Source organism: Aptenodytes patagonicus, chromosome 1 (genome assembly GCF_965638725.1).
Source record: "Aptenodytes patagonicus chromosome 1, bAptPat1.pri.cur, whole genome shotgun sequence".
Lineage (NCBI taxonomy): Eukaryota > Metazoa > Chordata > Aves > Sphenisciformes > Spheniscidae > Aptenodytes > Aptenodytes patagonicus.
In genome coordinates, this window is record NC_134949.1 from 145,642,987 (window position 1) to 145,657,715 (window position 14,729).

The window sequence follows — 14,729 nt, forward strand, 5'->3', positions numbered from 1 at the left end:
GGTTCCCCTGCAGCCTGTGGTGAAGATCATGGTGAGGCAGGCTGTCCCCCTGCAGCCCGTGGAGGACCCCACGCTGGAGCAGGTGGATGAGCCCAAAGGAGGCTATGTCCCCGTGGGAAACCCACACTGGAGCAGGCTCCTGAAAGGACCTGTGAACCCATGGAGAGAGGAGCACAGGCTGGATCAGGTTTGCTGGCAGGACTTGTGAGCCCGTGGGGAATCCACGCTGGAGCAGTCTGTTCCTGAAGGACTGCACCCCGTGGAAGGGATCCACGCTGGAGCAGTTTGTGAAGAACTGCAGCCCGTGAGAAGGACTCACATTGGAGAAGTTCATGAAAGACTGTCTCCCATGGGAGGGACCCCATGTTGGAGCAGGGGAAGAGTGTGAGGAGTCCTCCCCCTGAGGAGGAAGGAGCGGCAGAGAAAACATGTGATGAACTGACCGCAACCCCCATTCCCTGTCCCCCTGTGCCACTGATGGGGGAGGAGGTAGAGAATTTGGGAGTAAAGTTAAGCCCAGAAGGAAGGAAGGGGTGGGGGGAGGTGTTTTAAGATTTGGTTTTATTTCTCATTACCCTACTCTGATTTTGATTGGTAATAAATTAAATTAATTTTCCCCAAGTCGAGTCTGTTTTGCCTGTGACGGTAATTGGTGAGTGATCTCTCCCTGTCCTTATCTCGATCCATGAGCCTTTTGTTATATTTTCTCTCTCCTGTCCAGCTGAGGAGGGGAGTGATAGAGCGGCTTTGGTGGGCACCTGACATCTAGCCAGGGTCAACCTGCCACACTTAGGTATATCCATTTTGCTTAAATATTCCCTCACCTGATACTCTTTTACTAAGGGTAAGTCTTCCTTGGGTCAGACTTTCTGTCTGGTGTCACAGACCTCAGATTCCTGAAGGCCAGTCTTACCAGTAAATATGGAAGCAAGGAAGACAATTAAGCACTACAGCTTTTTCTGCGTCCTTTGTTACTGGGGCCCCTGCCCTGTTCAGCAGCAGGCCCACATTTTCCCTAGTCTTCCTTTTGCTGCTGACGTACTTGTAGGAGCTCTTCTTGTCTTTCACATCCCTCACCAAATTCAACTCCAGGTGGGCTTTGGCTTTCCTCACTCCATCCCTGGATGCTCAGACAGTGCTTCCAAATTTTCCCATGGGTCACCTGCCCCTGCTTCCACCTCTCATACACTCCTTTTAATATTTGATTTTAATCAGGATTCTTTGTTCATCCATGCAGGCCTCCTGCCACCTTTGCTTGATTTCCTGCTCATGAGGATGGACCATTCTTGAACTTGGAGGAGGTGATCCTTGAAGATCAACCAGTTGTCTTGTACCCTTCTTCTCTCCAGGGCCTTCTCCCATGGGAATCTTCCAACCAGATCCCTCAATAGGCTGAAGCTTGTTCTTCTGAATTCCACTGCTGTGATGTTGCTTTTTGCCTGTTTCCTCCTCTCAGGATCCTAAACTTCACCATCTCATTGTTGCTGAAGCCAGGGCTGCCCTCAGCCTTCACATCACCTATGAGTTTTTCTTTGATTTTAAGTATCAGGTCCAGCAGAGCGTCTCTTCTCATCAGCTCCTTAATCATCTCCACCAGGAAGTTGTCATCAGTGCAATCCAGTAACCTCCTGGATAGCTTGTGACCTGTTGTGTTGTTCTTCCAGCAGATATCAGTGTGGTGAAATTTTCCCATGAGGACCAGGACCTATGGACATGATGCTTCTTCCAGCTGTCTGAAGAAGGTCTCCTCTGCTTTTCCCCAATCAGGGAGTTTATAGCAGACAACCACTACAATATCACCTGTATTGGTTTGCCTGCTAATCTTGACCCACAAGCTCTCAGCTAGCTCATCACCCATCCCAAGGCAGAACTCCATGCATGCACACTGCTCTCTCATGTAAAGGCCAAATCCCCCTTCTCATGTTCCCAGTCTGACCTTCCCAAAGGGCCTGTATCTGCCCATTGCAGCACTCCAGTCTTATGAGCTATGCCACCACATCTCTGTGATCCCAGTGAGGTCATAGCCCTGTAACCGCATAAAGACTTCTAATTCCTCCTGTTTGTTTCCCATGTCGTATTACTGTACAGACATTTCAGAAAGTCACCCAAGCATGCTGATTCCCCAGAAAGGGCATAAGAGCTTTCCCAATAAGGCTGCCCCATAGACATTTCCTTATTTACATGCCTACACTTGAGGTGATTCTTCTCCAGCTTTTTTTGGTTGATTGCCATGTCCTTTCTTTTCATGTCACCCTGGGACCTTTGCTTGCTTACCCCATCCACCACTTCTTCACTTGATTATTGAGGAAGCTCTCACTTCCCATCTTTCCCAGTTTAAAGCTCTCCTTAGCAGGTCAGCTGGCCTGTTGGCAAAGATAATGTTTCTCTACTTAAGTCAGGTGGATCCCATCACTCCCAAGAAGCTATTGATCCTCAAAGAGGGTCCTTTTTGCCTGACATCAGCTACACAATCATTTACCCAAGGTCTGCATACAGTTACAGTGCTATGAACTAATTATGATCACAGAGACATGGTGGGATAGCTCACACACAGCTGTGTGGTTACCCTGGCCTTGGTTACCCTCACCAGGCCTCATTCTGAATCCCCACCCATGGGTTTACATCCCAGCCTGGTCTCCACCTATCCCCATCCCCACTAAAGTGCATGATGCCCTGGGCTGGGGCTGCCCCTGGCTGCACTCACACCTGCCCTGCTCCTTGGCTGGGGTGGTGGGATGCGCTCTGGCTGGTGAGGGACCTGCCCTGGTAGTCACCTTAAGAAGGCCCCACTGCTTCCAGCCCCTGGTCTCCAGGGTGTGCCAGCCCCTGTGCTGCCCTGACAATACTCCACATGGAAGTCTGTGACAAGTCAATACTTCAGGGGTCTGCACTGGAACTTGTCCATTTTAACATCTTTATTGATGACCTGGAGGAGGTGAAGGAGTGCACTCTTGTCACATTTGTTGATGACTCCAAGTTGGGGTGACCAGCTGGAACACTTGAAAGCAGACCTGCCATCCCAGAGAGGCTGGAAAAATGGGCAAACAAGTTCTCATGAAATTCAACAAGTACAAATGGTGAGTCCCTGTCAGGTCCCTGTGGGCAAAGGAGAGCCCCTGCCATAACACTGACTGGGGACCAAGGGGCTGGGGAGCAGCTCTGTGGTAAAGGTCCGGGAGTGGTGATGGGCAGTGAGCCGAATGTGAATCCATGCTGTGCCCTAACAGCAAAGGTGGTGAACAGCTCCTAGGCTGTATGAACAGGGGCACGTGCCATATATTGAAGGACAGAATTGTCAACCCTCTACATGGTTATTTGTCAGACCATATTTCAAGACTACGTCAAGTTTTGGCCCCCAGCACAGCAGGCATGAGCAAATGGTGGGGAGCTCAGTGGAGGGCCCCCAAGGTGGTGAGGACTGGAGCACTTGCCTCGTGGGGAGGGACTGGGGGAGCTGGGCTGGGTTAGGCTGGAGAAGGGATGGCTTCAGTGCACCAAACAGACTCCCAGCACCTGCAAGAGGTCATCAAGGAGACAGAGGTGCTCTCCTCACAGTGGTGCAGGGCAGAAGGGTGAGAGACAATGGGAGAGGTTCAGGCTGTGTATAAGGAGAAACTGCTTCCCCATAAGGACAGTGAGGCAGTGGAGCAGGTTGCCCTGAGAAGCTGTCACCTCTGTCCTTGGTGGGTTTCAACCCCCAACTAGACCAAGCTGAGGAGCCCAGAGCTGGCCCTGCTTTGGGCAGGGGCTTGGACTAGAGATCTCCTGAGGTCCCTCCCAGCCTGAACTATCCTGTGATATGATAATTCTAAGTACAGCAATATATACCAGAGAAGTAGGTATATTTTTCCTTGCTTACAGGTTTATGTACTTCATATAGGAATTACACCTTTTTCACATTCATATAGGGCAAAGTAATTTTCATTCAATGCAGGAGAAGATTAGAAATCAATATTTTGGTTACCAGAGGGCATAATCTTTTTTGCATTATTATTGCTATTCACTATATTTACTTGTCATTCAAACTTTTGTAATGAAAACCATTTGTTGAAATCTTTTCTGGCAGCATTTATTATATTCACTAAGCTTCAGAAAATAAAACTCCCTTAACAGCAACAGCAAGAAAATCTAAAACACAGTGACTTTGAGCTCGATTTGTAGATATTACAGCTATTTTGAAGACAACATATTTGTTTGCATTATGTCATTTCCCAACCAGCACAGCCTGTGCCTTCATTACAAATATACTCATTGGGCTGTGCTGAAAATATTCCCGACCTAAGTCAAAATTAGATGCAAATGAGATCTCTTGAGTGTAGTGAGAATCAGAATGAAGGCCCCCAGCTATAAGGAATATGTATAACAATATCCTGACAATAATACTCATCCTAGAAATTGCTAAGAATTTAGGTTTATTATGCCTCACTGGGTTATAGTGGAGGACAGAAGAGAATATATCAGAAATGAAGGCAAAGCTGGAACAGAGACTAAAAAGCTACTGGAAAGGGAAAACATATGTTCTAACAAACCATACACTGTGCAATATTAACTGTTAGGTAAGAATGCTAAAATGACAAAGTCCTTGGAGTATATTTCCAAGAAATTAATGAATTAATGGGTACAACTAAACCAAAATTCTGCTCAGCAGATCAATGTTAATGTCTTCATAGTCAGATAGATTTGTACCCTTATGGGCTATTACCTAAAAATTCTGTTTCCCACTACATAATGTCAATAAACAAATTGCATGACTGAAAATGAAATGTAGAAAACCCTGAGCAAACCCCCAAGTCAAAGTTATAGTAAATTATTACAAATATGTACACTTCAGTCATTGATTAAGATTGGCATCAAGAAGCTTATATTCTGCCAAACACACAGACTGATTCCATAAAGAACTGCATGTATTTACATATGTGAGGGGCCCACATTTATTACATTTATTTAGTTGTATAAATCAATACAGGATCACTGGACTGGTAATACCGTTTCTCAGAAGCCCTTAAAAAGCCCCCAAACTTTTACTTATCAGCATCTTACATCAAGCAATAATTCTAAAAAAAAAAAAAAAGCATGTAAAGAATGAACAAATGTGTGCTTTAGGACACGTCCAAAAGTATACAAGATAGAAAAAAAAAAGGAAAAAAAAAAGGGAAAAATAGATTGTAAAGTATGGTTTCATTACAGATAATAGCGACATCTGGAGTCCTGGTGAGAATGTGAAGGGTATAATATAAAATGAAGGTTTAAATAGAAGGTGGAAACCACCTGTATTTTTCCTCTCTGTTTTTTAATCCTCAACCTTAAATTGCTGCTTCCTCTGCTTTCAGGCCCAGACTCCCAGCCTTTATTCAGTTAAAATCCACACTGATTTCAAAGAGTCTTGACTATATCCTCTTAACACACAACATTCTTTGATTTCTTTTTTCTAGAAGTGATCAAAGATAAATACAGTGTCTCATGCTCCTGGGAGTTAAATCTGTACAAACTGAGAGTCAATCAACTGAAATATTATTATCAAATGCTCATTCAGTATCAGCCTAGCTTCCTTTCTATTTAAGCCATGGAAAATTTAATACTGGTTTCAATGAGAGAGTAATTAATCCAAGAAGGAATGATTTTGAAAATCATACCTTTGAACTACAGCAGTGTAAAAGCAACTCTAAGATAGTTATGGACCTGTCATAACTGAGTTCAAAATTCAAAGCAACATTAAGCAATGAGTTGTTGGTTTCTGCATTTTGAGAGAGCTCATGAGAACTCAACGTTTCTGATTTTGAAGCCAATTTTCAACTATGTTACTCCAAACCAGAACAGCTAAACAGCTAATCCACTGTGAATTCATGTCTTGGATAGATATATGAAGGGGAAAATGTAAAGGTTTTCTATGAACTATCAGTAAACCCTAACTTTCACATTTCCTAATTCCAATGAAAGCTATACAGATAAAGAAATTATCTATTTTTCTGAAATGTGATTAGCTACTCATACCAATTAGCAAATCATAGCTGATAAGACCACGGGTTCAGAATGTCACAGTACTGTCCAAGGTGCTGTATTTCAGAGGAAGTACTTCATTGCTGGGTTGGGTTCTGTAGGGTTTTTTTTTTTTGGTTGTATCTCCTGAACATCCAATGATATATCATATCAGGCAGAGATGACTGTGGTTTCTCAATACATTCCTCCCCCTTTTTCTTTCTATCACTCTTCTTCTCTTACTTCAAAACCAGATTCTAATCTCTTTATCTGCATGTTCGAATTTTCCTGAATGTGTAACGTGTTTAGCATGCTTCCATTATCAAGAACTTCCCTATGCTTTTTACTTTACATTTTGCTTTGCAATTCCATGCATAAGGAAAATTTTAAATACAACTAAACTTATTTCATTTTCTTTTTAAAAAATGATAACTTAATGATTATTATTAAGCAAACTGTGGTTGACAGAATTTTGTATGTACTGCTCCGAAGTACAAGTGGTGCAAGAAATCCCAAACAAGCATTTCTGAAATAGTCTTTTCAAATTTTATTCTAATCACATAAAATGTGAGAAAATAAGTACTTTGTTTTTATTATTTACTTAGTAATGGTAAAGAGGAGCAAGAAGGTTTTGAATGTGTTTTAACACCATTTAACACTTTTTCAGAAGGGTTGTCTTATGACACATAGTACATAAGTTACATGCTTACAGCAAAGGTGCAACTACAGAATAAGCTACATAGATACTACAACAAAGAAATTCTAACACTAGGTGACCAGATTTATTTCTGCCTCAGGCATTTTTTTTTGTTGTTAATATCATTGACAAATGTAATGTTTTGTTATCGACAAAAAACAATCTCCAACTGTCCATAAATAAGTTTCCTAACCAAAAATACCACAATCAAATTCTCAACTGAATTAAGGTCCTGAAAGAATCAAAGACAAAAGTTAATTATGCAAGAGATTCAATTCAGCTGGAAGCTATGGAAAAACATCCTTTGGCTAGTCTTTGGAATACTTGTGTTAAGAATGTAAAATTGGCTCATTTTTCTCAACACTGAGTACTTTGTGAATTTTAGATCATTAACATGCAAAAAATATAGATATTAGCAACATCTTAAAACACATTTTTCTAGGTGCCAGAAGGTTTGATGAATCTATGCCAATTTGTATTGGTTTGGAGTCTGGGACTATATCTAATTTTTTAGAAAGAGTTCCTGACAACAATAAAGCTAGTGGATTTTTGCTACTAACTTGACTAGAGTCCAGTCTTCTCCCTTATTGTTATAGAATCATAGAATCATAGAATAGTTTGGGTTGTATGTCTAAGGTATTTTTCCCTTCTCTTTTTTGTCACATCTTTTTAATTTCTCTTACCTCTGCTACAACAGAACTTGTCTGAGCTATGAAGTGCAGACAGAGCATATCTTTGACCTTGAATTATGCTGTGAGGTACATAAAAGCCTTGGTTCTAGTGTACTGTCAGAGATCTTGACATTACACAAGGTGGGAAAGTGATCTTAATTTCTATGAAATAAAAAAATCTGAGGATTAAAAGACCAAACACCTTGGAAATTCTACTGACTAATTTGCAGCTGCTTATCAATCACAGCTCTTTGACCAACTCAGTTTAAAGAATGATTTTTTCGGAAGTATAGAATAGTATTTTTCAATTATTCAGTAATCCTTTTGATAATTCTAAATAAGTTTGCCTTTTCTTTGGCATAAATCTGCAATGACATCTACAGATTAAAATGCAAGGTAAATGTCTTTGCATGTCAGTCACTCATCTCATGGCAAGGGTAAATTTGTGTTTTTTCTTCTTACTGTTTCTCTTATGAACATCTATTCTACACTGTATTTTCAAATGTTCAATTTTTCTAATTTGTTCTATGCTATCTTTTATGACATTTTCAATCCTTTTTTTATTCTCTGTTTTTCCAATGAACTAGAGTCAGGGGTGGATTTGCCACAGGCCTAGGTCTTTATTTAAAGTCCTTTAAAGTAGCAAGGTACACAACATCTTCATTTGTATTTGCTATATACATATTAATTGTGAAACATACAAACATAATAAAGGATATCAAGGAAGTATTATTGCAATACATTCCTTCATTCAGAACAACTCAGTACAATTTTCATGTATATATTGCATAATATATATGCATATACCATGCATATAGTATTTTTTATACAGTTGTGTAATTTTTTCAAAACATTGATAATGTAATTCAAGCTCCACACACACACAAAAAAAGATCTTGAAGTGTTCTGTCAGATGTTGTGTCAAGTTACTTGACTTGTTAACTGCTGCAAATTATGGTTGTTATTTCTAACTTTTGAAGTGAAATGATTGTGTAGAAAACATAGAAGTAAAGGATATTCAGGCATTTATCAATCTCCACAAAACCCTGAAGTTTTCTTTCTCATTACCTTATGTAGTCTGTAGCAACAGCTGTCTTCCTGCATGATGGATAGCTTTTATATTGTCCTTTGTTTTAACCTGAATGAAATTACTTTGCTACAAGTGAATATATACATGGCGGAAAAATCAAATATTTCTGTCCTGATTTCATCCTCACGAGTGTATAACAAGGATTAAAACTGTATCTTAAAACACCTACCATAAAGGACAAAATCATGCTGGCTTTGTCCCATTAATTCCAAAAAGGAAAACAGTGATAAATATATAAAGATATTACGTGTTTTGTTGTGATTTTGTATCCAGTTCATTTTTTTCAGACTAAGCTTTTGCATCATTCTGGGACTGAACTGTCTCAGCTTGCTTTTGTTACTGGCTATCTGACACTTTCACAAGGACAAAAGCATATCAGTTCTGAGATTTGCAGAAGTTCTTGCCAATCATCTGCTCAACTGAGAAGAAAACCTCATGTAACCACAGAAAAGTTCCAAAAGAACCAAAAGTTCCAAAAGTTCCAAAAGAACCTAATGTTCTCAACCAATGTGGATGGGTACAGTACCACTTTTTTGAAAGGATGGTAATTTCTGATCCCATAAAGTGCACCAAGCTCTTCATTTTACCTTAATGACTGATTTCAGTTTTTCACAGAACACTTCATTAGTACCGTTCTATAATTTAGTAGAGTTGAATAGAAGTAGGGATTTGTCTTTTCAGCCTTTATTCAGGAAAAATTTTCAAAAATTATTTGGGACATAAGAGGTCAATATTCTACACTCTACTTACATACGTTGTATATAGCACATACCCTTTATGAGAAATTACTGTATGTCGTATTACTTATCTAGTAAAAATAACCTACATATGCATTATCCCCATTCAGTTTTCATACATTGGAGGAATACTGTCAAAGCTGCCCAGCAGAAAAGGACCTGGGGGTGTTGGTCGACAGCCGGCTGAACATGAGCTGGCAGTGTGCCCAGGCGGCCAAGAAGGCCAATGGCATCCTGGCCTGTATCAGAAATCGTGTGGCCAGCAGGAGTAGGGAAGTGATCGTGCCCCTGTACTCGGCCCTGGTGAGGCCGCACCTCGAATACTGTGTTCAGTTTTGGGCCCCTCACTACAAGAAGGACGTTGAGGTGCTGGAGCGTGTCCAGAGAAGGGCAACGAGGCTGCTGAGGGGTCTAGAGAACAAGTCTGATGAGGAGCGTCTGAGGGAACTGGGGTTGTTTAGCCTGGAAAAAAGGAGTCTGAGGGGAGACCTCATCGCTCTCTACAACTCCCTGCAAGGAGGTTGTAGCAAGGTGGGTGTCGGTCTCTTCTCCCAAGTAACAAGTGATAGGACGAGAGGAAATGGCCCCAAGTTGCACCAGGGGAGGTTTAGATTGGACATGAGCAAAAATGTCTTTACTGAAAGAGTGGTTAAACATTGGAAGAGGCTGCCCAGGGAAGTGGTTGAGTCACCATCCCTGGAGGTATTTAAAAGACGTGTAGATGAGGCGCTTAGGGACATGGTTTAGTGGGCATGGTGGTGTTGGGTTGACGGTTGGACTCGATGATCTTAGAGGTCTTTTCCAACCTTAATGATTCTATGATTCTATTATTCATATAGAGGAAGAACAGTTGTCCACAAGTAACAAATAAAAAATATTTTTTCCTTCCAATACAGACCAATTCATGCATTTTTTACTTCTGGTGACACTAACAATGTCATTGTTTGATTAGTCTGTGCTTTTGTTATAAGCCAAAGTTTTTCCACTTTCATTGTATGTCATATAACAGCAGTCATACCATATACCTAACCTTTTCTTTCATTATCTCCACTCTCCCCCAAAATCTTCAGTTTTGACAATAGCAGCAAATCTGAGCCCTTCCCTCACAGAGCAAACCTTTTGTTTTTGTCCCAAGGAGTAAAGCCAAAACCTCATTACTCTCTTTAGTTTTGTGGCTCCATGAACTGTAAGCAACTGGTCTCTATTTTGACTTTAATGTTATAAGGACAAGACAGAAATACTCTCATTTTTATACTTATTGCTATGGTACATCAGCCTAAAGACCCCAACAAAATACTTTCAGAAGTGATATTAACTTTCCATGTTTAACTTCACAGTAGCACACTGAGATTGCTCTTTCTAGCAGCTGTATTAAGCAGAAAAATCCCATCCCAGACTCTAAGAGATCATGATATTCATTCTTGTCCTGTTGGGCTGAGCACAGTGATAATAAATGATAACTTGATCATCTTATAGTGCACCTGTACATTTTTCAGTGTTGGATTCCTCCCAAGGTGTCAATTCTTTTGCACAGGTTTTTACCATTGGTTTTTTTATGCTTTAACACAGGGAAATTTAGCATTTGGAAAGCTGTTAGGAACTTAGTATCACACTCTTTCACTGATTTATTTTCTTAAATCAAAATATTGTGTGATATACTCTGTACCATGAAAACTGTCTTACATGCCAAATGAAACCAAAGTTTATCTATCTGTTTTCTAATGATGTCTACTATAGTTTTGCTCATCTATTAATGTTAATAAAATACTTGGTGACATAGCCCAGAAAACCAGTCATATCCTGGGCTGCATAAAAATAAACATGGCCAGCAGGTCGAGGGAGGTGATTCTCTCCCTCTACTCCACTCTTGTGAGACCCCCTCCTGGATTACTGAATCCAGCTCTGGGGTCCTCAGCACAAGAAAGACATGGACCTGTTGGAGCAGGACCAGAGGAGGGCCACAAAAATTATCAGAGGACTGGAACACCTTTCTGTGAAGAAAGGCTGAGAGAGTTGGTGTTGGTCAGCCTGGAGAAGAGAAGGCTCCGGGGAGACCTTATTGCAGTCTTTTAATATATAAAGGGGGGTTATAAGAAAGTCAGAGAGACACTTTTTACCAGGCCCTATAGAGATGGGATAAGAGGGTAGATTAAACTGAAAGAGGGTAGATTTAGATTGCACATTAGGAAGAATTTGTTTATGATGAGGGTGGTGAGACACTGGAACAGGTTGACCAGAGAAGTTGTGGATGTCCCATCACTGGAAGTGTTCAAGGTCAGGTTGAACGGGGCTTTGAACAACCTGATCTAGTGAAAGATGTCCCTGCCCATGGCAAAAGAGTTGGACTAGATGGTCTTTGAAGGTGCCTTCCAACCCAAACCATTCTGTGATTCTATAAAACTTTCCAAAATAACTTCCTATATTACAAATATAGTATATTACAAATATAGTTAATATATTTTTTTTGTTCTATGAAAAACAGAGGTTCCCCCCCCATCTCAAAATTGTCTACGAATGTGTTTATATTTAAGGAGAGTCCCTCAACACTTAGGGCTCATGCTTCATTCATCTTCTGCTACAACTCTCTCCAAAGCTTCTATTTAGGAATTATCTTAAATGTCTATTTAGGAATTATCTTAAATGTCTATTTAGGAATTATCTTAAATGTCTCTAGTTCCTTTGTCCATTTCACCAGGCAGCTGCATAATTCTGTACTGGCAGTATACTTTTCCTGCATCTTTTTTAATGAGCTTCATCTTGGTATGAGTTCTCTGCTACAATGTACAGCTCCATGGCTTGCATGGAATTTTAATTGAAAACAAAACTGGAGACCAAATCCTGTTTTACTGGAAGAGCCTCTCAGAAAAGCTAAACTGCCTGCAATCACTTTTCAGACACTGTTCAGAGCCAAGGAATCAGATAATATGTTCTTAATTTAGAGAACAAGTTTTGACAAAGGATAGTACAGCAGCAGGTTCCAGCTCAATCAAATATCAATTTCTTGTACTGGGGGAGAGGAAAGCAAGAAAGGCATCTTACCTACCTGCTAGAACATACAGAATAATCAGTGTAGACACCGCCTTCAGAATTTCACCCCAAAAGTGTCTATTTCTTTATTAATTACAAAAGAGATCTAGGATGACCAGCTTACATAGATGTATGCACAATACAGCTACTTAAAGTTTGTTAAAATATCTCCTCCCTCTTGATGTGGGAAAACTAAGATGGCCTGTCTGGAAGATGGTTGCCTTTGGAGGGACTACTGGGAAACAGGCACTTCTAGGACACAGTCTATCCAGCTTGTTTTAGGCTTCCATTCTATGATTTTGTCCTAGAAGTGATTATGTTCCCATTGAATCTAAAAGCACTCTAGATCAGAAATGGGCTGCTATACTTCAGATTAATCTTACCTGAAGAGACTCTGAAAGCAACTTTAAGGAGGCTTACTGGAATAGCTTCCAGTTACTGTAGAAAACCTATGGGGAGGAAAAGATGGAAAAGAAGGTGGGAGAAAGAGACAGATACAAATGGAAAGAGGAATTTACATTATTTATTCTGTAATAATGTATTCTATTATTTATTCTGTATATAACAATTTATTTGATGGCCTCTTGTCCAGCAAAGCACAGGAAAGCAAGTTCACCTGTCTAGCTTAATTTACCCAGTATCTTACTGTATATTTCAAAAGAATAATCTGACTCAGTATATAATTCTGCCATGCTAATGGGGTTAAAATAATCTTTTGTACTTCATGTGAAAAACACCTGATCCCCAAAAACTGCTTAAGAGAATTGTTTAAGACTAAAATACTTCAGGAAATTAAAAGTTTTCACCCTGGTTGGTTAGTTAGCCTTTAGGAGTTCCAGGCATATATGAATCAATCCTTCAGGCTTGCTTTGCCGTGTTTGTGTGTTCTCACTTACAGTACTGTTCTTATTAGCTTGTAAACTTCAAGGTCAATCCAAGTTCAAATTTTGTTGAGGACTATACAATGAGCATGTATGACAATAAAGTAATATGAGTTTTCAATGTAATGAATATTATTGCACGTGGAATGTCATGAGAAAAATGGAAAGTCAAGCGTTGGTCACAGCTGGGAAGCCTTTCATTATTAACTTTAGATGCATATAAACCTGTGGAGAGACTACTAACTTACATTACCAGTCACGTTTTACAATCTGGATGCATTTAAATGTGTCATATATTTTTACAGCCTAGTTTATACAAATAAACTACAAGATATGCTGACACAATGGTGAGATACACCTATGAACTTAGTGGCACAAAATACTAACATACAGATATAAAATAAGTACTTGAAAATGCAGGTGCCAATTTAAAGTGGGTAAACTTTAAGTACCTGCTTCGCACAGTGCTTAAGTTGGGAGGCTACTTTTAATATACCTTCAGTATATGAGATGGAGATCCTTTCAGTGTAGCAGTTCTGAACTGCCTCCAAGAGGGATTTTCTTCCTGCATTGAACAAGGGAGGACTGAGACAACTGGCTTTCAATTTAGGAACGCAAATCAGGTGCTTAAAATTAGATTCTGTGAATAACTTCTTAAATGGTTGTGCATAACAGAAAGACCTCTTTGGTACCTGCACATTAACTTTTCAGCCTCTTAAAAGGATATGAATAAAATAGCATTTAAACACCACTGAATATCTGAATCAATAAAGAACGTTATTTAAAAATCTTAATTTAAGAGTTGCATTTGGGTTTTTTTCCCAGTATATTTTTTTTTCTTGGCAATATTAAAGCAGTTGGAATCCTCTAATCTTGTTTCCTCAAAGCTCTCAAGAACTGCAATTTTTCATTTTCAATGGTCAAGAAAATCTATTTCTTGCCATATTGCCTTTTTTTGTGCTGAGAATGTCCCTTTGATAGAAGCAGTATTTAAAGAAAAGAAATATGTCTTTTAGATACAGCTGTTACTTTTAGCAACTGAAAGCCAGTCTGGGCTACATCATGTAATTTTTTCCTTCAGAGATTTTTACTGGTGATGCACTTATCCTAATACTCTCTGGCAGAGTTAGGCATGGAAGAGTTGGAGGGAAGGCAAAGGAGGTTATTCCAAGGGTGTTCACAGTAGTGTAGGCACACCAGCATGAGAGAGGAAGCAGAGTTTGAGAACTGCCACAGAGGTCTGCAGCAGGAACTTAACAGAGAACAAGATGGGCTGTACCATAAAGGCAGGAAGGAGGTAGGATCCTGGGAAGCTATGAAAGCAGATCAGGGTATCCCCTCTTTCCGAGGAGAACCACAGCAATAGGAGCAAAACCTAGTCCAACAGCTTTCTAAGCTTAAAGGCACCCAGAATGGGGGCTGTAGAGCTAGGTGGGATTTGGCTTGAGCAGCTGCAGGTAATACTTAGGCAGCTGCTAGCTTTTACCTTTGTCAGATGTTACTGATCTTATAGACACGGCTGAATGTACCTGTTCCTGAACTATTACACCTTACTGGGTTACATGATAAACCCTGAGATATATGACCCATCCTACAGCCTTTGGGTCTAAAGATGAACCAACACCTGCGTTATGCAGGACTTCGTTGCTG